General features: G+C 42.1%; 1 protein-coding gene and 1 long non-coding RNA gene across 3 annotated transcripts in view; one reads left to right on the top strand and one right to left on the bottom strand.

The window, feature by feature from the left end:
- Positions 1–6,757, bottom strand: part of LOC140515370 (fibronectin type-III domain-containing protein 3A-like) — an 83,362-nt gene extending 76,605 nt beyond the window's left edge. Inside the window, exon 1 of one of the 2 annotated variants that reach the window (XM_072626049.1) lies at positions 6,400–6,757. The gene's annotated coding sequence lies outside the window, so the exon portion shown is untranslated. Of the gene's footprint in view, positions 1–5,924; positions 6,202–6,399 lie in introns of those variants that run through there. The other variant, XM_072626047.1, reaches the window with a different exon arrangement.
- LOC140515374 (uncharacterized) overlaps positions 1–21,944 on the top strand; it is a 286,278-nt gene that overhangs the window by 108,706 nt on the left and 155,628 nt on the right. The window lies entirely within an intron of this gene.

Genomic DNA, 21,944 nt, shown 5'->3' on the forward strand with positions numbered 1-21,944 from the left:
CTTTGAGGCCTGCTACCAATATGACCTTGGGCAAAATAAAGTAACCTCCCTGGGCCTCAGTTTTGTCATCTATAAAAGGAGGAGACTGAACAAGATGGCCTTTGAAATCCCTTCCAGCTATATTTCAGTGATCCTACAAAACCCCATTCTTCTTCCAGCTCTGGCCTAGGTACCTCAGAAAATTCTGAGTTAAAAAACAGAAAGAGGGGATCTAATTGATTGATAACCCTTAAAAAGACAGTACAAGTAATACACTTGTATCAAAGAAAACAAAATCTACAATTAGGAACTGAAATTAGACATGATAACAAATAAATGCTATTGGCCTCTAAAGTCCTTAAAAATGCCCTGAATTCTCCTTTGGAATTTTTTGTACAAGTCTACCCCTGTTAACTATCCTTTTCTCAAATACCAGCATTTATAATAAAATGCCTTCTTAAATTGTTTAAATTATAATCAGAATAGCATTATTTTATTTTTTGATTTCAAGTACTGAATATAATATTTTACCGGCATTATGTGTCAATGTGGCCTAGCCAAGGGGTATAACCATCAGTGATATTTTTTTTCTTGGAAAATTTGTTTCACAGTTCCAAAAACCTTATCAAAAAACTGCAAAAAAGAATCTGTTGGAAATTGATGACTTCCTGTATATGCTTCATGTAATACAATGAAATACAAGCTACCAAATGTGCCATACAGAGCAACAAGAAAGCAATGGAGTCATGGCTGGTACTGCTGGAGATGCTAAGGAATAAAGGACAGAGTAGTCTACCTTCAAAGAGTTTCTACTCTTAAGTTTCTAGTATTATAGGGGAGAATGTACACATTCTTTCAGATGCCATTTTAAGTGCAAAGGAGATATTCAAAATATCAGAAGTGGTTTGAAAAGGGAGGCATCTTGTTGTGAGGATTAAATTAAATTAAAGCAAGAAAAATGATAGCTTATTTACCAAATCCTCAGAAAAGTACATGACTAATTTGGACAAGTAGACATTTTTTAAGTGCACTTTCAAACCACTACATAGCTCTTGTTACACATCACTAAGACAAGGACCATCACAAATAACTATCACTAAATATCACTAAACCATCTTTAAAATGGTTCGAAGTGGGAGAGAGAGGAAACAGCGAAAACAGCATTTACGGGGATAGCTTAAATACTGAAGGCACAGCTTTCAAGTTGCCCTACATAAATATAGACATAATAAATAATGATGTTTTTGGAAAACAAGGATTTTGAGAAATTGCTATTTTGAATGTTGATTTGATAGAAAACAATTTAAATCACAAAGCCTTTAGAATTCTTAGCAGATATTATGCATATAGAATAAAACATGAAAGAGGATGGGTACAATTAAAAAAAAACCCAGCTAGGCAATATTTTTAAGATAAGCAGATTCCCATACAGGAGACCACAACATTTTCATGCCAAAACTTAACATTCCATACACATGCAATTATTGAGAAGATTATGTTACAGTTTTCTGAAGCAAGAATACAATATGCTTGCTGAAATAATAGATCATTTGGGGATGGGGGTGTAGAATTATCAAGGGTCTCAAGAAAGCAACAGTCTCTGAAGATAGACAAAAAAAAATTAGAGTTGCATTTTGGAAAAAAAAGGCTAGGAGAAAATTTGACGCAAATAAGTCATAAGTAATATGGATCGGGCAAACATGCCCTTGTTCACCAAATTCTGCAATCCCAGAACTAGTTCTAGGGGGCATGCCTTGATGCAGTCTTAGGACAATATAGGAAGCCCTATTTTGAACAGTGGGTTACTGATTTCTACAACTAATTACCCCCAAGAGCTGATATAGGCTAAAATATAAACAGCTTCAAGAACGATTTATACAATAAATTCATGGATGATAAATCCAGACTGGGTTATTAGGAAAAGGTAGCAATGTTTGGGATGCCTATGTGACCTTGTGGAGTTTAAGTCATAGAGGGTGACCATGCATTTATCAAAAATCTCCCTTGTTAGCACTATCAGACATAGAAAACAAGGTAGGATGGACCCCCAATGGCATTTCTTATGTTAAGATTTTCTCCTTAAAGTAACACTATATTTAAGTTATACTTACTTTATAACTAAGGCCAAAAAAGGAAAGTCTGGGCTACAGACAGCAGTCACCTTCTAACTCGTAAAATTATGTTTAGCTCTGGCAAAGATCCATAGGCTCATAGGGAGCATGTGATATTCTAATTCCTAGACAGACTCTCAAGCCTCAATTTCAGGGTTGTGGCCCCTTACTCTTTGATGCAGTGAGTGATACTTCATGATCTGAAAAGCGGTGGCTCAGGCATGGAAATGTGAAGGGCTACTGTATTAGATTAATATCTATAAATGTACGGCTTTCATTGGCTTAATGTAACCACGACTACCTAAAATATATCTTCATTTCCAAAGTACAATTTCCCCTTCTAAATAGTACGGTCTTAATAACACCTTAGCACTATGGAATGTACAAAAGGAAGTATGGTCTGATTTTTGAGAACTCATCAATTTACCCTTAGAAGGACACAAAACATCTAATAATTTCTCAATTTTTTAGAATCCCAAATCACATTAAATATAAATACACATACTGTTGCCTAATATTTAGTCTTATGTAAAGGCTACTGACTTTTAGAGGTCTTTGAGCCACCACTACAAATTAGCCTTCTATGCACATCAAGACTATTGACATAAATTAATAGTGCAAAGTAAGAGATTTTGATATATTTTATATTGTAATTTTTAATTCTGGCCAGTGAGTTTCTCCTCCCCCAATTTTAAAGGCTATATGCATAAAGAAAATATTTCAACTTGCCTTTAAACAACACCAAAACTGAACACTTTATTTCATAAATTTAAAATGATCTCTTTGGACACTATAAGTTTCACTAAACAGTCATGAAGCTGGCTTCAAATTAATATGTTGTTTTTACCTGGAATGGAAGCATTAGAGACAGCTGTGAGGTCCAATCTTTTTTTTTTCTTTTTCTTTTTTTTAAAAAGACTGCACTTTTAAGGCAAGAAACTTGCCTGTTTTCAAGGTCTCAAAGTGCCAGATGACTTCTCACTTAATTTTGAGTCACATTTGAGAGATCGCCAGAGCAAACTGTATCATGAACTGCAACTTCAATTAATATCACAGATTTGAAGTACAATAAAAATGAAACTGGGATCAGATTTTCCTTATTAAGGGAATTTTAGTGGAGTTACATACCCAGTAATTTTACACAAAGCCTAAAAAAAAGTATTTGGGACTTTCGAATACCCTGCCTGTACTGACCAACACAGGCAATCTGAATTTCAAGTGAAAGAATTACTTGCTCATTTTACAATAAGTTCTTCGAAGATATAATAAAGAGGTCAGTGTGTACTGTACTCACTCTTCAGCTAAAGTCTGGCTTGCAGAAACGATAAGGATGAACGGAACTACCTTGACCTTGGCTAATTTCACCACAAGTTGCTCTGAGGCAGACATAAAAGCAGGTGAAATGAACATTAGGAAAAACATAGTACTTTGAGAATTCTGACATAAATTAAGTAGTACTGATGATCTGATGAAAAGAAAAATGAACATTTGGCAAACTTTAGTGACTGTTGAAAACAAAGTTTTAATCTTGATATTTATCTCAAAAGTAGAATAAATTACAGCTCCCTAGAACACTGTGAATGGAAAATTATTTCCAGGAAATATTTACTACCATTTCAAAGCCTCTCAAGTTAGTGATCCATTTATCTTCTGATTGAAATTAATCTTTCACTTCACTTGTTCAGAGACTTTCATATGAGTGTAACTTTGCAAGTATTAAATGTTCCGAATTAGCAAAGAATAAAGGAATGAAGCGCGTACAAAAGTATGATACCTCATGCTGGTACTTCCAAAAATAAAAAAAAAGATGAAAGCTTTGAGGTATTTGTCAGAGACACTTTGTAGGATGCAAGTAATACTTTTTCAAAAATGAGCATTTTTAAATATGGAAAAGTGTTTCACCTCATGGTTTCAGGGCAACCAGAGTGAAGTGAGGCATGTACTCACATTCTGCAAGGTGGAGTGAAAGAAAGCGGGAAGAAAAGTTTGATTTCTTTCCTACAAAGGTATGTGCATGTTGTGAATTAATGGGCTATGGCACCTAATTTGTTTGGAAATCTGGCACAATACTTGCAAAATAGCCACTCAGGTCTTAAACAAAATCTGCATCAGAACATTTACCCAAGTTTAATTTTGAAAATTTTTTTTTTAAAAAAAGGAAACAGTCCTAGACATGTGTTATTTTGCCTCATTGCCAAAGGGCTGCCTGTTTCAGGCCAACTCTTGGAAAAGAAAAACTTGTTGCAACAGTACCACTTAAGAGTTCCCCAAATAGCTTGTTTGAAGGAACTACACAAGGCACCCATTCAAGTTATTCTCATAATAAAAAGTAGAGGCAGAAAAAGCAAGTCCATTTTTCTACTTAGTTTTGTGGTACGCAAGAAAAAGGTACTCAAGTATCACCAACTTTGCTCTGCAATAGTCAGGGCTGAAGAGAAATGGCAAAAGAGACCATAATGGGGTGAGAAAAAGGACTCTTTTCACAAAAATTTCCTGTCAATAAGATCTCATTCCCCAGATTTCGAATGGTGCTAAAAACATCGCTTCTTTGCAGAACTTAATGAGTGACATCTGCCCTTAGTTAAGACAGACTCCTAGGCACTCAGCAGTCACCTTTTGTTTACCCCGCGTCTCGGTGGAGCGGTATGTGAACGAACACACGCACCATCGCCAGAGAAGTTCATTTCCAAAGCCCACAGCGAACGCCGAGGGAAAGGCGCTCGAATCCGCCTCGAACAAGACCCATCTAAGCTGGAAAGTGCAGCAGTTGGGCAACAGGAGGCAAAGATAACGGTCCTCCCACCCAGGGAGCACCGGCCACTTCAGCAAAGAACTCGCACAAAGCTTCACTCGCCTCTCCCGCAGTCGCTAGGTCTTGGGTGCAAAAGGCCAAAAAAGCATCCACCTCAAGAACGGCCCAGCTCGCCGTGCCAGCTCCCCACCCTCCGCCCAAACGGCGCGTTCCCAGGCAGGAAACGGACCGTTGGCCGGTTACCGGTTATCCGGGGCCTCGAAAGCGCTCTAAATCACTACGGAGCCGGAGCCGGAGCCGGAGCCGGGGGAAACGGCGGGGAGAGGAAGCCCTCGGCCGGGGGAGCCGTCCGGGGCCGCTGCCGATCTCCGGGAGGGAGCCTCCGAAGACTACGTGGCATTAGCAGGCGACAGCACAAGTGCCCGAGCGCCGGTGGCTGCAGGGGAGGTGGCCGAGGGTGCGGGGGGTGGGAACCACGTCCCTCCACTCACTCCCGGGACACAGGCACTTTTTAAGCAGCAAATCCAAATAGGGCTCCGACATGGAAAAGGAGCCCTCAGGCTGCGCTCCCCCTCCCACAGATTCGGAAACTTTTCCCTCCAGCAGCCCTCCCAAAATATCCCCCCTCCCCTCCCCTGCGCCGTCCGGCCCCCGCCCCCCGCCCCCCCCCCCCTCACCTCGGCCCGGCTCTCACGCTCAGCCCCGGGCCGCCGGGCCGGCCGCCTCTAGCCCCTCCGCATCCTTCCCGCTCCCCGAGGGCTCCCAGCCTCGGCTCGGCTCTCCTCAGCCCGGGGCGTCCCCCGCCAACCGCCCTCCCCGCTCGGCCCAGGCCGGCCGGCGCGCCCCGCATGTGTGCGCCTTACAGTCCCGGCCGGCCGGGGGTCGCCGCCGCGGCGACGAACAGCAGCAGCTGCTGCCCTGCCCCTCCCCCGCCGGCCGGGGGCCAGGAGCGGGGGGCGCGGGGGGCTGTCTGCTCCCTCCGCACGCGCGGCCAACGCCGCCTCAGTCCGGCACCGACCCAGCCCAGCTGCCCGGGGAGGGGGTGGGGGGGGGTGGGGGGGGCCCGGAGCACGGACACTTACTGCCTGCCACACACGGGGTGCGCGAGAAGCGGGGAGCTGAGGGGCAAACGCGACTCCGTCCCGCACTCTCCCACCCGGCTGCGAGCCGTCGCGGTCGTCGTCGCCCCAGCCGGCAAGGTGCCGCTTCAATCTCAGCGCGGAGCCGCTCGCCCGCCGCCGGACGGCCCCGCCATGATGGAATGTGGCCACTGCGCATGCGCCGCGGTGGGGGGGGGTTGGGGGGGTGCGAGCGGGGAAAGCCCAGGACCCTCGAGGCCAAGGGTCAGCCGCCGTTCCCGGGAGCAGACGGCCCCCTGGGGGGGGGGGCGACCTTGGCGAGGGCGGGCGGTCCCGCCAGCGGGCGCTTGGGACGGCGGACGGGGGGGGGACCTGGGCATGGGGCATCCGCTGCCCTGCTCTGCCCACCGGGTTGCGGGCTGGAGGCTGCCCCTCGGGGGCCCCCAAGGCCCGGGGCAAGCCGTGCCGTGCCACTTACCCAGGTGTCATGGAAAGGTGGGGACGCTCGGGTGGGCTTGACCACTGATGGCTTTGAAGTCACTGGCCAAGGAGAAGCGGACGGGGCTCGAGGGCCCCGGGGCTGCCCTCCTTCCTTCCCTCTCCTGCGATCCGCTGGTCCGGGACTGCTGGCTGTCACTTAGATCTTGTCCTGTCTCCTCCTCGCCTGCTTTCCCTCGTTTGTGGCCCTCCTCCTCTGCCCCCCTGCCCGATGAGGCTAGAGTTCCCAATTTGCAAACAGAACCACGTGGGAGTCGAAGCGGAGGGGATTCTGTTTCTCTGGGGTTAGCAACAGCCCACAAGTGCAAGGGTTGGGGGAAAGAAAAAAACCACACCAGGAGATTGCTGAATCCTAGGGTTCCACACTAGTATCAGCTAACAAAGGAACAGCGAGGGGGAAAAGGTCAGGGGCACTGAAGAAATACAGTAAATAACTCTTAAAAACCTCCCCAAATCACAATTGACTGTGGGATAGTCCACAGTTAGAGCTACCATAAACAAACTAGAATGAAAAGTTTTAGAGGGGCTAATGTTTAGCTGGCTAAAAAACAAACCAACCCTAAAATACAAAAAAAGAAAAAGAAACTCAGCAAAACACACACACACACACACACACACACACACACACACCCCACCAAACACACCCCACCCCTCAATGGCCAGGGTCCGAGTCTTGGGACCAGAAGGATGGGAAGGAAGGAAAGGAGCATTTATGCAGTGATTACTGTATGCCACACACTGACATGGTACTGCTGGGGGCAACCTGAAGGAGGATCTCTGGGGACACAATCTTAGAATTGAAAGGGGCTCTAGAGCCCATGGAATCGAATCCAATACCTGAAAAGTTATCCCCAGGCCAATACACCCTAAGAAGGGTCGACTGCCTTTTGCTTCAGAGGGGCACCACACTGTCCCCCAGGAGTAACTGGGGGACAGATCTTATTTTTATGAAATCCTGCCTAAGATCAAGGCCACATTTGCCTTGCAACTCAAACTCGTTACTAGTCCTGCTCTTTGGGGCAGAGCAAAACTCAGTTAATCCCTCTTCAAAGGGCAGAAAGGTGTGAAGAAAGGGCAGAGAGTTTAGCAGAATGCCATGTGTGCAAAAACTAATGCAGGGGAATTTGTGGGTAGAGTCCAGGAACACCACACTGAAAGTGACCACTTTGGACCTGAAATGGAGGGAGCCTGTCTCCCACCTCTGCCCCCCAACCCAAGCCAAAGGAACAGAGATAAGTCGCTGTAGGGTTTGGACTTGAGGGTGGAAGGACAGAGCAATACTAAGGACAGAACTCAGCCAGTTCAGACCTGAAACAAGGGTGAACCTGCCTGCAAAGAGACTCTGCAATGCTCTGTCAAGCTGAACAGGACCTGATCGACCTGTAACTTCTCTGTAGAGAACTTACCCCTACCTAGAGCTTTCCTCACTTTAGAGGAAAGGAGTAGTGCCCTTTAAACACCCAACTCGGTTTCGGCTGTATTGCTCTCGATACAGTTGGAGAGAGTGGAAGGGCAAAGGTCATCATATTGGGAAAGCAAAGTCCATAACCCGAATGTTTCTTCTAGCAGAACCTCCCCTCTCCCTCCAAGGGCACAAGTTCTTCTTTATGCATAGTTGATACTTCAATACGTTGACCAAAAACTCCTTTGATCTCCTTGGTGGTGATGGTGGAAAGATATAGAGATACCTTGTTAACACAGCAGTCTTGTGGGAAAGGACTAGTATTATCAATTTTTAAAAATATGACAAATAGACAAAGGAGATGGTAAATACAAGGGAAGACAAAGGAGGGATTCAGGTTAAGTGCTCGCTTAGAGAATTTGAGAGAAGCCTTCTCACAGAAGGTGACAGTTTGACTTGGGGATTAGACCAGGTGATCTCTAAGGCCCTGTCCAGCTCTACATTCTAGGAGCTGATGATTCATCATGAAAAAGAATCTAAGATCTTTAGGAAGACCAAAACATCCAAGACATTGAGAAATGAGGCTCTGACTCCAAAAGATGTGCCACAGTTTCAGAGCTGGCCCTCTTATGTACCAAGGCAATTTAATCTGAAGAAGGCAGAACTGTCCAGACCTTTTGAGGGGTACAGACCTTGAAACATTGCCAAAGGAAGCACCATCATTAACCTTTAACTCTTTCAAAGTACCCACCATGATCCTTCAGAATCTCTCAGATTTCAAGGCAACGCCTAGTTCTTCAACCTCCTCTAATCAAACCTCCTTTTCTTCAAGTGTTAGCAATCAAGATCAATTAAATCTTCCTTCTTAGGTTTTATTGGATTCTGTCTCCTTCCAGATGTCTTTTCTGCTACCTTCAATTGTTAGTGCCTTCTCATCACCGGGCATCCTCTATTCTGTGCTATTAACCCTCACCCTCAATTTCAATGTAAGCTCCTTGAATTTACATATTACACTGTATTCTTTTCTCCATTGCTTAGCACGTTGCATGAATACATGCTTAATAAACTGCTTGGAGATTGCTTGAATCCAACCTTTGCCACCTGTGTGAACTTCAGGGAAGTCCCTTTCCCCTCTCTGGGCCTCAGTTTCCTTCTCTCTAAATGAGGCAGTTGAACTGGGTCAGGAGTCCATGAACTTGTTTCTTAAAGACTTTAATAACTATTTCAATAGAATTTTTTCCTTCATAATCCTCTATATTTTATCTTGTGCATTTAAAAACATGATTTTGCAAAGGGGTTCATGGGGTTCATGACAGACATGCAGAAAGGTTAGGAACCTCTGGAGACGATCTCAAAGGTCTCTGCTAGCTCTAAATCTGATGAAATAAATGATTTTTGAAGGTTTGCAGAATCCTCAGGGTACAACTTCCTTATATCCAGTGTCCTGTTTTTGTTTGCGTTTTTCTTGGTGAAATACATCTCTGGTTTTGCAACACAAGTCGTTGGCAAAATATAACCAACTTAACAGAGATTTGCTTTACAATACACTTGGCCAGATCAACTCTATTCTGTTAGCTAAGGATGGCTTTCTACCCTTGTATGTGTATAACTATACAGAAAAACAATTTGGATGTCCCATGGAACTAATTCAAATGAGATGTATCTTTATTTCCAAGTCTTTGTTAATTATTGTATTCAATAATAGTGAATCTCAACTCTTTTCCAGTGACTTAAATTTTTTTTTAAATTTGTCTATATAGTGTATTTAAACATGTCTGTGACTTTTACTTAGAAGTTGATGTATTTTTAAAGGTAGTAGAAATACGTCAGTACAATAAATTTCTTCTATTTGAAGCCAAAGTTGTATGACCGTGAATTCCCAGCAAGCACTTTGTTCATGTTTTGATTCAGTTGTCTTGGACCAGGAAAACTGTGGTTAATGATGCCATGTTCTATAGTGGATTTATTTCTCATCTCGAGTACTAGAGTCTCATATCCAGAGCACAAAAGTTCTTAAGCGGTGAATGCTTTACATTCTTTATGTTGAAGAATATATGCTTTCTAAAGCTTGGCAGTAATTATGAAAAGGATTCCCTGGAGATAGTAATCCAGTCCTTGATCACCATGGAAAGACTTCTTGAAACTATTGCTTCTTTTCCTTTTATCTTATGCACTTGAAAGGATATTTGGGGGTTTGTGGACCATTATGATAAACCATTGTTCCGAATGGGCATTTTAGAAAAAAGATGCCACCACCATCTCCCACCTCCTGCCCGCACTCTGCCTGCTGCCCCTCCTAGAAAACCTGGTGATTTATGACTAGTTTCAAAGCTTAGCTTAAAACCTGCCATCATACTCTGAAGCTACAGCCATCTCTCAGATTTGAATCTACTCCAAAGGCAGAAAGTTGGCTAAATCCTTGCTTAAAGTGAGATACCAGGATTCCAACATTAATCATTTTAATTACAGTAAAGTCCTTTTTCTAATGCTAGTTTTGGAAAACAAGTATACCACCTGTGTTATGGGGAGAGGTCTTAGACATCTACCATACTGATGGGAGTGTGGTTTGGCCCTTACTAGAATACACATTGTGGAATATGGAAGTGCCTTCTAGGTCATTTATTATTGACAACCACTGATGCTGAAGATAAAATCTGCAGAAGGGTTTTGAAGATGCCACTTATGCTTGTCAAGAAGAAGTCAGATCAGAACCTGTAATGAGACTGTGACTAGATCTGACCTGGTGGCCATGACATCAACAGATGAGTTGGGTTTTTCCCCCCAGTCTCTATCCATGGCCAAGTTCCACAAAATCAATTGGTTTGACTTCATGGCAATCTGAATCAGCTGTTGAAGCAGCTGAGAACATTGAATTGGTCTAGTGTTTTGCAGTTGGCTAGGTAGGTCCTCATTATTCCCAAATAATCTACATGCTGTTAAGTGAAAAACACAAGGAGATGTACATCTCCAGCATGGCATGGAACGTTTGAATAAATGGGTACAAAATGAGAACTTTCTGTAAAGGACAATTGCTGAAGCAGGGTGGAGTTGTAGAATCAAAGGTCACAGGAAGAACTGAAATTAAGTTTTAATGAGATTTTTGCTGCCCTGCACTCTGGGGATCACACTTCTCCAAGTGCACAGAAGAAAAGGGCCTTATCTACACCATTGTGGGGATAGCCTAATTGCTATCTCTGGAGTTGGTGGCTTTTTGCGTTGCAGCTGGGTATAACTAATTGGTAGGAAGGCATCCCAGAATGAGACAAGAAGGTGCTCCCAAAGATGTGGGCCAGCCCTGTCCCTGATGCCCAACAGGCCAAGGGACGGGACTGTGGTCAAAGCACCAAAGGCCCCCAATGCGGTCACAGGTGACAGGCAACCGCCATGTTTGTGGTGCAATCACCCTTGCGTCCCCCAACTCCCCCCAAAGTCTCTGTGTGGCTAGTGTCGGGGTGGGGGGAGTTGCTTCAGATCATGTGTTATTTGGCTAAAAATGTTTCTGCTCCATTTTATCATTTGTCACGTAGACAGGCTCTTTGAAGCATGAAAAACAATGTTTAAAGCCAAATAATGGTCCGGTTGGAAAAATGCTAGGCTTGTCACTTCTATGCTAGACCATGGAGGGCCATTTGGGCTGTTGGGTTGGGTTTTTACTTCAGTTTAGGTGCCATTGTTGAGGGACACAGCTGAAAACTACAGTGAGCGATCGTCTAGCTGATAGCTTGCTTAAAGCCTTTGTAGAGGAGTTCCCTGAAATAAACAAATTAAAGCTTAAAATAATCTACAGCTGATTGCACTAAAGCCTTAGTTTTCTGAAGCATGAATAACTTTCCTCTCCTAATTAAAATCTTTTAAGCTAAATTGAATCGTAAATGAATCTAAATGGAATAACTATACTTAGATAATTTAGTAATGAAAACAATAGCATCTGTTTCAATTAATGGTCATAATGTTGAGTCCTTGTAAGTTATCTAAATGTAGCATATAAAATTTTCATGCTGTCAAAAAGTTACACTTTGCCTGCTTTCTCTTCAGATTCTTTCTTAACTAATATTTTCTTTGGCCTCAGTTCAACTTTGGTCAGCATAGGCTTCCTTCTCTTGAGTCCTGACTGTTGGAAACACCAACCATCATTTATTCAACAATTCAGTCACCTAACCCACTGGGAGAAAAAGTCTCAGCACCTTTTGAAATGGAGGGAGCTCTAACAAACAGCCCCATCACTTTCCCTCTCTTTGCTTGACCAGTACAAGGTGGGGCATTGCCCCGGATCAGAAAAATTGTTAACACATCGGGACATTTTCATCCTATGAGAGAGAAAAAGTAAAAGAAAAAGTTGGGCAATATTAAGTCATCATGCAGCTTAGATGAGCTCTAATTTTCTTTAAATGTAAGCTAGATGAGAACAATACATTCAGTAAATAATAATTTCCCAGGAGGCATTGTGGTACTGTGGAAAGATTGCTTGCCTTGTAGTCAGAAACCCTGGGTTCAAATCCAAGCTCTGACAGGCACTTCATCCCTGAATTTCATTTCCTCATCTGTAAAATGTGAGGGTTGGATTAGGGGGTCTCTTACACCCCTCCTAACTCTTATCTTATGGCCCTATGAGTTACAGTAAAGGAGAGGTATGATATGTATGTACCTTTCTTACAACAACCCAGGAATGTTCCTAAAGTACACTGCATATCTGGATTAGCCTGCTTCCCCTTCCCTGCCTCTGAGCTTCACCTGGCCCTTAGTTATCTTAGCAGGTCAACAATTGACTGGAAAACTGACAATAAGGTTCTCCTTAACTCGAGAGGACTTGAAGTGACTTGAAGGCTAGGTTTGGAGGTAGTAGCCAAATTAATGCAATAGAAATGGACATACTTAGGGTCTCTGAGCTATAAATTGTTCACCCGCTGCCTCAACAGCAGGAGACTAATCAGGGATGAAAGTGTCTCGTAAAAGAGACTCGTGAGAAAAGGATGATCCATAGAGAGGGTCATCAGAAAAACTGACAAAAGGAAAATTGAAGGGACAAGCAGAAAGAAGTTGGGGGGGAGGGGGAGAGCTCAGGGATATTTCCTAACTGAGACTCTAAGAATAATTTTTAAAAAACTATATCAGAGTCACAAAACTTTAGTAATGTATAGAATTTGGTCATTTTATCACCTAAAAGTATGACCTCTGGTAAAATGGATAATTTTTTTGGGTAGTGCTAACTTCCCAGGAAGGCAGTTCCAAAGATCACAATGGAAGAGAAAGAGTTAAATATCCATTATAAATCACAAGATTATTTTAGTTTGGGCAGAATAAAATCACTGTCCTGGAATTTACTCTTGTAGAACAGAACAATGGTATTTTCAATAACCAGGTGTTCACCTCATGTCTAGAATGGCCTGTACACTGCACGAACAGAATGTTCCCGATGAGCTATCAGAAATAATCCTATTTCATTTATTAGAGGCAGTGTAGTATAGTAGGAAGAACACTCACTGAAAAAGGGGTTAAGAGGACCTGAGTTCGAGTTCTGGTTCATCCACTTACCAAGTTTTTTTGACCCCAAGCAAACCCCTTAATGCCTCTGAACCTCAGTTTCATCCTGGGGTCAATAGTGTTTGGGCTTCTCACCTCACAGAGTTATGAAAACTCAGAGTCCGAAGGGAGCTCAGTGGACATCTGGTCCAATCCATGCATGAGCATGAATCTCCTCTATAGTGTTCTCAACAAGTGGCCATCCAGCCTCTGCTTAAGGACTTCCTGGGGCAACTCAGTCTACTTCTGGATTATCCTAATTAAGAAAAAAAAATACATCTAGTATTATTACAATAAACTAATTTCCAAGTACCCACTTAGCCTGCATGCAAACCAAACACTAGACTTTCCCCTAAATGTTCACAAATTTCAACTATTTACATCTGAATCAGAGCAGCTTTTTCTTTCAGTCATCACTTAAGGGTCGTCTCCATTATTCTGTTTTAAACAATAAGCAATTAAGTTTTACTTTTTCCTCTCTGGTTCCTAAATTTCCTCACATGAGTACATCATATTGATATATAACATTACTCAAATATATTTCTATATCTTGGTCATCTCTCTTTTTTCTAATTTTGGTTGCCATGTCTTCGTCTCTTTTTTGAGTCTTTAAAAAGTGCCTGTTTGCTAAGTATCTCTCACTCTTAGACATTTTGGTGCTACAAATTTGACTCTGAGTAATGCTCTGGCTGCATTCCATACATGTTAATATGTACTATCTGTTTTATTGTTATTTTTGATATATTCCACTATTATCTATCATTCTCTCACCCTCATGTTATTTGTTAAATAACTTCTTTTGTCTTTCTGGATATATTTTTAAGATTCATTTTTGCATTACTAACTTGATTGCATTATGATCCATAAATGTAGTGCGAAAATGTTCTATATTTACCTCCATCTTTTTTTTTTGTGCCCAGTGCATGATTAGTTTCTGTGTACATTTCATGTTTGCTTGGAAAAGATACATATCCTTTGCTTTTTTCCTTGCTTTCTCTCTACATGTGTTCATTCTGGTTTATGCACTCTAGAAACCTCTATAATCTCTTTCTTATTTATGTTTTTTGTTGGATATAGAGAGAACTTGATGGAAAAAGCAAAGGCTTAAAAATCAATAATAGTGAGAGATTTTGATGTTCCACTACCATAATGTGCTACATCCAACAGAGATATAAATAAGAAAGAAATTGTAGAGGTACCTAGAGAGTTTTTTCCCTATTTTTAAAAAAAATTCGGTTTTGTTTTAAGGACTGCATTCTCTCTCTCCTGCTTTCCATGTGAGAAAGCATGAAAAACAAAACCTTTGTTACAAATATGTAAAGTCAAGGGAAAAAAAATTCCTGCAGTGCCATGTCAAAAAAAAGGGCTCAATCTGCATAACTGAGTTTTCTTTGATTAATTTCATTACAGAAAAATTAGGTACATATTATATATATTTAAAATCTCTAAAATTCTTATCCTAGATAGGACCTATTAACATCATAAAATATCTTTTGTCTCTTAATGTTTTCTAGCTTGAATTTTACCTTTTCTACTATCATCAGTAGCATTCTTACGCTTTGTGAATTATCAGTAGCAAAGTCAATTTTAGACTAACCTTTTCATCATAAATTCCCACAAATCATTCTGTATGAAATTCATCTCCTGTAAAGAACACAGTGTTGATTCCTGTAAAGAACACAATGTTGATTACTGCTTCTTAATCGTGTAAATGTCTTCTTTTTTTCTTGGATAGTTCAATCTAGTTCTATTATGATTATCATCGTCAAATTTGTCTTTTCTCTACCATTCTTCGTTAAATTATTATTCAGTTTATAAGATGGAAATAGTCTTTTTAATTTTTGTTATTACCATCCAAACTAAACCAGACAAAATTGCACTATCTCGTACTATTAATTATATAAAGTCTTTCACTATGGACTTTCCCTTTATTTATGTGATTGATACTTCACTTTGGGATTTCCCTTCCCTCTCCTCCTTCTACCCTCTGATTTAGTATTTTTCTCTATCTGAAACAGTCTTCTGGAACATCTAGCTGTTTAGCCAATAAAGTACTGCAAGGATGCTCAACTGGTTTTTATTGTTTTGAGAAGTATGATTTATTTTAAGTACTTATCTTTTTGGCTTGATGGCTTGGTTACTGTTTCCAAAACTCCTTGAAATGACGACGTTTCTTTGCTAACTTTTCAAAGTTCACATGCTTTGCAAATGTTCATCTTTTGCCTTCAAACTATATGCTAATTGTTAGGAAGTCTTTCCTTGCATTTGCCCCTTCTCTCCATTGATCCTGATGCTGTCCTCTGGCAGTCCTTTTCCACCGGACAGCTTTTCAGATATTTGGATTGTTTCAGTTAGTTTTGTCAGGTTTCCCATCATATACTCTATATTGGTCTTTTTTCATTATTTCCTCATTTTTTGTATCTTTTAATTCTACTTTCAGTTCATAAGATTCAAGGATCATGAATCTAGAGCTAGAAAGGACCTCAGAGGTCATTAAAGACAAGGTTGGAGATGGATTGCTCTGACTCCAGGGTTAACATTCTTTCCATCGTGCCATGTTGTCCTTGAGAAACATAAGGGATAGAATGATGAGGTCAGAGGCAGGGAGATCTGGGTTCAGATTCCTGCCTCCGACAATGACTAACCAGGTGACCCTGGACAGGTCCCATTTACGCAGTGTGCTTCAGGCAACTACCTAGGACTTTTTGTCCTCTGTCACAGGTGGGTTACTAATTCAATGACCTCTGCACGTTCAGCCCCTCCCTGACATTCAGATTTCTACAAGCTCTTCTTTTATTTGTTTTTGTGATTAAAAATACAAAACAAGTAAACCTAGGGTTAATTCTTGCACGTTCTTTAAATGTGTCATTTTCTATTTGAGGGAGGGCCTCTTTTTTGAATAAGACAGCTGGGTGGCACAGTGGAGAGAGTGCCAGGCCTAGAGTCAGGAAGACCTGAGTTCAAATCTGGCCTCAGACACTTACTAGCTGTATGAACCTAGGCAAGTCACCCCAACCCGTTTGTCTTAGTTTCTTCATCTGTAAAATGAGCTGGAGAGGGAAATGACAAACCATTCCAGTATCTTTGCCAAGAAAACCCCAAATGGGGTCACAAAGAATTGGACGCAACAGAAATGACTGAAGAGCAGCAATAACCATGGGCCTCTTTCAGTACATTTTCCAGTTGATTTTTTTTTTTACATTAACCACTTCATTTCCTCTGTGCTTCCCCCCGCCCTCTCTGTCTGTCTGTCTGTCTCTCTTTTTTTTGAGGGGTATGTGAGAAGCCTGGCTCCCTTGTAACCTTGAGTGGAGAGTCCTGGCAGCTAGCTCTAATTGTTAAGAAGTTTTTTTTAGTTCTTTTTTCTTTTCTGAGATCCAGCCTCTATTTTCCCCTCTGCAATTCCGCCCCCTCACCCTCCCTCAGTCCTGTTTTCTGGGGCCAAGCAGAACAAAGCTAAATTCTCCTTTATATGATAACCTTCTAAATATTTGAAGACAGTTAGCATGTTCTCCCGCCCTCCCTACTCCCTTCCATTTTTTTCCCAGGCTAAATATTACTAGTTTTATCAACCTGGTTGAAAAATATATCTCTGTGTATGTGTGTGTGTGTGTTTGTAAAATATGTATATATAATTATATATGTAACATGTATATACTAATACATAAGTAATAGGAAGTTTGGTTATATATATACATGTTTATATATGTATATGTATATATATAAATTTCAACCTACATGTGTGTAAAGGTCTCTGTCTCTCTCTGTTTCTGTTTGTCTCTATATGTACTAGGAAAGCCAGTTACAAAGGCTGATTACTTTCAGGTCAGTCTGATGCGAATTCTTGAGGTGAAACAAGAAAAAATGGAATTTAACCTGAGTAAATGGAGAGTAAGGAAAGCTCACATTTATACAGTAGCTTGCCCTGGAGAAGTCCAACTCATACACCAACTCTGTGGGGGAGAAGTGATGGACAGCATTAGTTTTAGCCCCGTTTTCTGAGTGAGGAAACCTAAGCTCAGGGAAGTCGATGACTTGCCTACAGTCACACAGCTAGTAAATGGAAAATCTGCCATTGAGTCTTGGGGCCCAATTGAGTCTTGAGGTTCCAAATCCAGGACGCTTTTGAGTATGCCCTGCTTCTTAGTTCTCTGATCCCTGATTTCTTCCCAGAAGCCTTTTGCTGGGAGGACAAAGCTCCCAAGATAGGCCATTCTACTCTGGGATACTTTTGATTCTTAGGAGGTTTTTTTCTGAACATCGAGCTGAAATCTACCTCTCCACATCTACCGCTCATCCCCAATGGCTCCTAGCTCTGCCTTCTGGGCTAAGTAGAAACAGGCTAATCCTTCTAGCAAGGTCCTTCAGACTTCTTCCTTGGATTTATCCAGTCAAGTCAGTAGATCTCTGACTTCCATTTCCCAAAATAGAGCAAGAGGTGAATACTTGAAGTGGGCATCTGATGGGAGCTGAAGGCATTCTAAAGAGGATGAATGTATTGAGAAAGAGAGGCAAAGAGAACAGATTTCAAGGCCTTCTGCAAAAAGAGCCCCAAAGTTATGGTATAACTGAACATCTGGGATGTTGGGGGGGACCTTTTCTAATGAACCTTACTGTCTAGAGTTTGGCTTAGCAACTTCTGCAGGGATCAGAGTAGTTCTGTTTCTTTTTTGTTAGGAAATTAACAGCCATCAACAAACAAAATAATTTAGGATATGAAGAACAGAAAGGAGGATTGTATAAGGAACTGTGAACTTCTGTCAGGTACAATTTTTTTGAAAAGTATACACATTAATTTTAACAAGGTAGCAACAAAATTATCCCATTCATTTGTAAAGGATCACAGTGTATTTGGAGTTATTCCCTCTACCCCTCCTCACTTTTCCCAGTTATACAAGATTTGGGCTCTTTTGTAAAGAAATTGCTATTGTGACATGAAAAAGAATATAAATACTATTTTTGCACTCCTAAGTTGGAGTCCTTGGTGATTAACTGCTGAGTTGTGGAATCCTAGGTTCAGAGCTTTAAGAGATGGAAGAGAAGGAAATGTAGAGATCATTTAATCCAACTCTGCTCTGAGATCCGAAGAACTAGGGTCATATGACTATAGATGTAGAACTGGAAGAGACTATAGGGGCTATCAAGTCAAACCCCTCCATTGGACGGATGAGGAAACTGAGGTCCGTTCCAAGGGCACCCAGGTCATGACAGGCAAGATGTGGATCCCTGTCCTCTGACCCTAAAGTTGCTACCCTCTCCTCTCTGCCACACACAGAGAAGAAGGAGCAGAGCTGGGCTACAAACCAGAATTCCTTGCCTCCCCATTCAGGGCCCTTTTGACACAGTTGCTCATGAGTTCCTGATTTGGGTCTTAGTCCAAGACTGATTTCCCTGGACATTATTGGTACAAAAGCAACTATTAAAAAAGAAGACAGCTTGGGGATCAGTCTAGTGATAGTTTTTGTAAAGAATGAATATCATCTTCCTCCCAGTTGTAGGCTGGGAAGGGAAGCATTTGGCCTTCACTGGCTTTAAGGATTAAATAATTTGAGCTGTGAAGATATGATTTTGCCCGTTTATTGGGAGCCCATGTCCAATGTGGCTTGAGGCCGAGGAGGTTTTGATACCGTTATCTCTCAAAAATGTGAAATGGCCTCCATGCCTTAAAGTGGACCCAAACAAATGGACGATGATAACCCTCAGGAAAGCTGGCACAACCCAATCCTTGTCTTCCATTTTGCAAGTGTCTGAAGCTGAAGAAGATAACTACTTTGTTCCTTATACTTTGCTGCTGCTGCCTTGTATTTTTGTTGAAAAGGAAGGAAGGAAGCCATAAAACAGATCGGAGAGTGCTGGGCATGGAACTAGCAAACCTTGGTTGAATTCTGGCTTCACCTCTGAGCCTCAACCTTCTAACTTTGTCAAAATGGTGATAATAATACGTCCCCTACCTACCTCGCGGGATTACTGTGAGGAACGGACTTGGAAAACTTTGAAGGGTCATGAAAATATGAGTTATTATCATTCCACCAAGCAAGGTGGAAGTGGTATGATCTAGCAAAAATGCTGGGTTTAGAGTTCTTGAATCCAGGTGCAAATCCCAACCCTGTCATTTACTCCCAGCATGACCTTGGGCAAGTCACTTCTCAACCTGACTTGCCTCATTGGTAGGACTTGACCATTCTATAATTAAGGAGTGGAGATGACACATGTACAAATGAATATAATGCCATGACTATTATAAGACAATATCATTAACAAGAATCAATTCCCAATTCTTCAAGACAGTCCTGGCAGAGTAGAAGGAAATAAGTGACTGAGAAATACCAAGAAAATGCTTGCTGAGTTTAGAGAGGAGGAGATGACTTCTGGGGAGGGGGGAGCGGAGAAGGCAGTAGCAGTGATGCCTATTTTTGGAGGGGGAGAAGGGCTTATTTCCCTTGAAATTTTTCTTGCTGTGTTTTCATGGAGTGAGTGGCATTTGAGCTGGGCTTTAAAGGCTGGGTAGGATTTCGACAGGTGGAGAGATGTTGGGGGAGGGCATGCTAGATGCTGTGAGTCTTCGAGATGCCTGAACTCCAAGTGAGCAAAGGCACACTTAACATCTTGGAAGCTGCCCTTCTCATGTGGAAGGTCATACGACAGCTCGTCTTCAAAGCTAAAAGTGAAGTGGAAATTTGACATTGATCCAGTTTCTGAGATCAATACACAACAGGACATATGTTGGGGGACACTGCAGAGTCCAGCTTGACCAGCATGTTTGGTCCAGGAAGGGGAGCAAGGGGTGATAACGCTGGAAAGGGGCAGAGGTTGGGGCCAGATTGTGGAGCATTTGTAATGCAAGCGCTGTATTCAGTAGGCAGTTGAAGTTTCTTGAGCAGAGAATGTCCTACTGTGCTTTTATACTGGCCCTCACCCTCAGGAGGACAGGCTCAGGGTCTTTTCCTTTATCTCCCCCAGTGCCTCACATGGTAGATGGCACAGAAGGATAGAGGCTAGCTCTGTGATTTTATTGATATGGGGAACTCCCAGGTGTGGAAACTCCCTCTACCAATGCAGGTCAACCTCTTCTCTGTGACTTAGAGTCTTAGAGGTTCAGTACTCCCTGTGGGTCACACAACTAAGATCTATCAGAAGGGGGATTTGAATCCAAGTCTTCCTGTCTTTGAGATCAGCTCTCTATCAATGACTCCAAGTTGCCTCTCACCCTGTACATAGTAGGGGACTTGAGAAATGTTTGTTGGATTGAATTGACTTGTCCAGTCTGAATGCTGCCAGCACATGTTCAAAATCCAGCTGTAGTTGCTGCCCTCAGGGCCCAGGGCTTCCCACAGTCATCTTCACCCTGGTCCTGTACAGGACCATCGAGAAGCCTGCCCCTCCCACCCGGGTGGCTGCTGAAGAAGCCACCGCAGCCAACTCTGGCCAGGAGAGCGAGTGCTGGAAATGAATACTCCTTGTTCAGAGTGCAGAAAAGACGACTGTGCTAATCAAAACAGTTCTTCGTGCCATTTTGGGGAGAGCCTTCTTTAAATGGGATTTGTTTTTTCTTGGGCTTTGGGGCAGGATACATTCACAGACAGCCAGAGAGGGGGAAGGGGGAAAGAGCCTTAGCCTGAATCCACTCACTCAACAGCCAGAGTGAGATCTTTCCCTCCAGCTGACTGGCCTCTGCTCAGCCACTAATCCAGGAGGGCTGCACCAGGACAGATTTAGAGTTTCTTTAAATATACATATGGCACATATACGCCATCGGGGTTATTGCTGCCATGTCTTTTTTTCTACTGTAATATGCTGCCCAGATTATTTTTACTAGGGGCTACTGTTACTGGGTGGCGATGAGAAAGTTGACTGCCAGGAAGGAGTTACTTTTGGTCACCTGACAGTGGTAGGGGTGTTTGCCAATTTAGGGCATTTCATTTCTTGAGTCAGTTTCCCAGATAGACTTGATTGCATGCTTAAAAAGGACTGTGTTGAAAGCCGTTGATTGAAAAACTGCCAAACCTCAGTTACTTTTTCAACTATCTATAAAATTTGGTTAGAAATAGGACAGTGAAAATGGGGGAGAGGGTATCAGTCATCACTTGGTTGGGGTTCATTTTGGGTTACCTGACAACCTTGTTAGGAATCCTTGTACCATGCATGGAGGGTAACGAAAGTTCAAAAGCAGCGTCATCTCATCAGATTGGAAAAAGTAGTGAATAGAAAACCAACTTTTTAAAAAAATAAATTTTGTATTGCTATCTTTTGTTTTTGCACATCTTAAGTTTTCCAAGGAGAAATATCTCCTATGTCTCCTGCTTCTCTTCCCAGAGAGCTATTTCCTTTAACAAAGAGTGTTTCTGGAAAAACTGTTTTACAGAAAACTTGCGGAGAGACCCGACTAAACAAAACCATCTCGAGGGTGTTTTAGAATGAAACTGGGAGGATAAAAAAAAGATGAGGAATGGAAAAGATCTGGAAAGATGTTTATAACAAACTCTTTTCTCCCTTTCCTCTTCCACTAGACCAAATATGTGTGTGTGTGTATGTATGTATATATACACATATGATGTATATACCTAAACATATATATGTATGTATTCCCATACGTATACATACCT

The sequence above is a fragment of the Notamacropus eugenii genome, chromosome X, assembly GCF_028372415.1.
Source record: "Notamacropus eugenii isolate mMacEug1 chromosome X, mMacEug1.pri_v2, whole genome shotgun sequence".
Taxonomy (NCBI): domain Eukaryota; kingdom Metazoa; phylum Chordata; class Mammalia; order Diprotodontia; family Macropodidae; genus Notamacropus; species Notamacropus eugenii.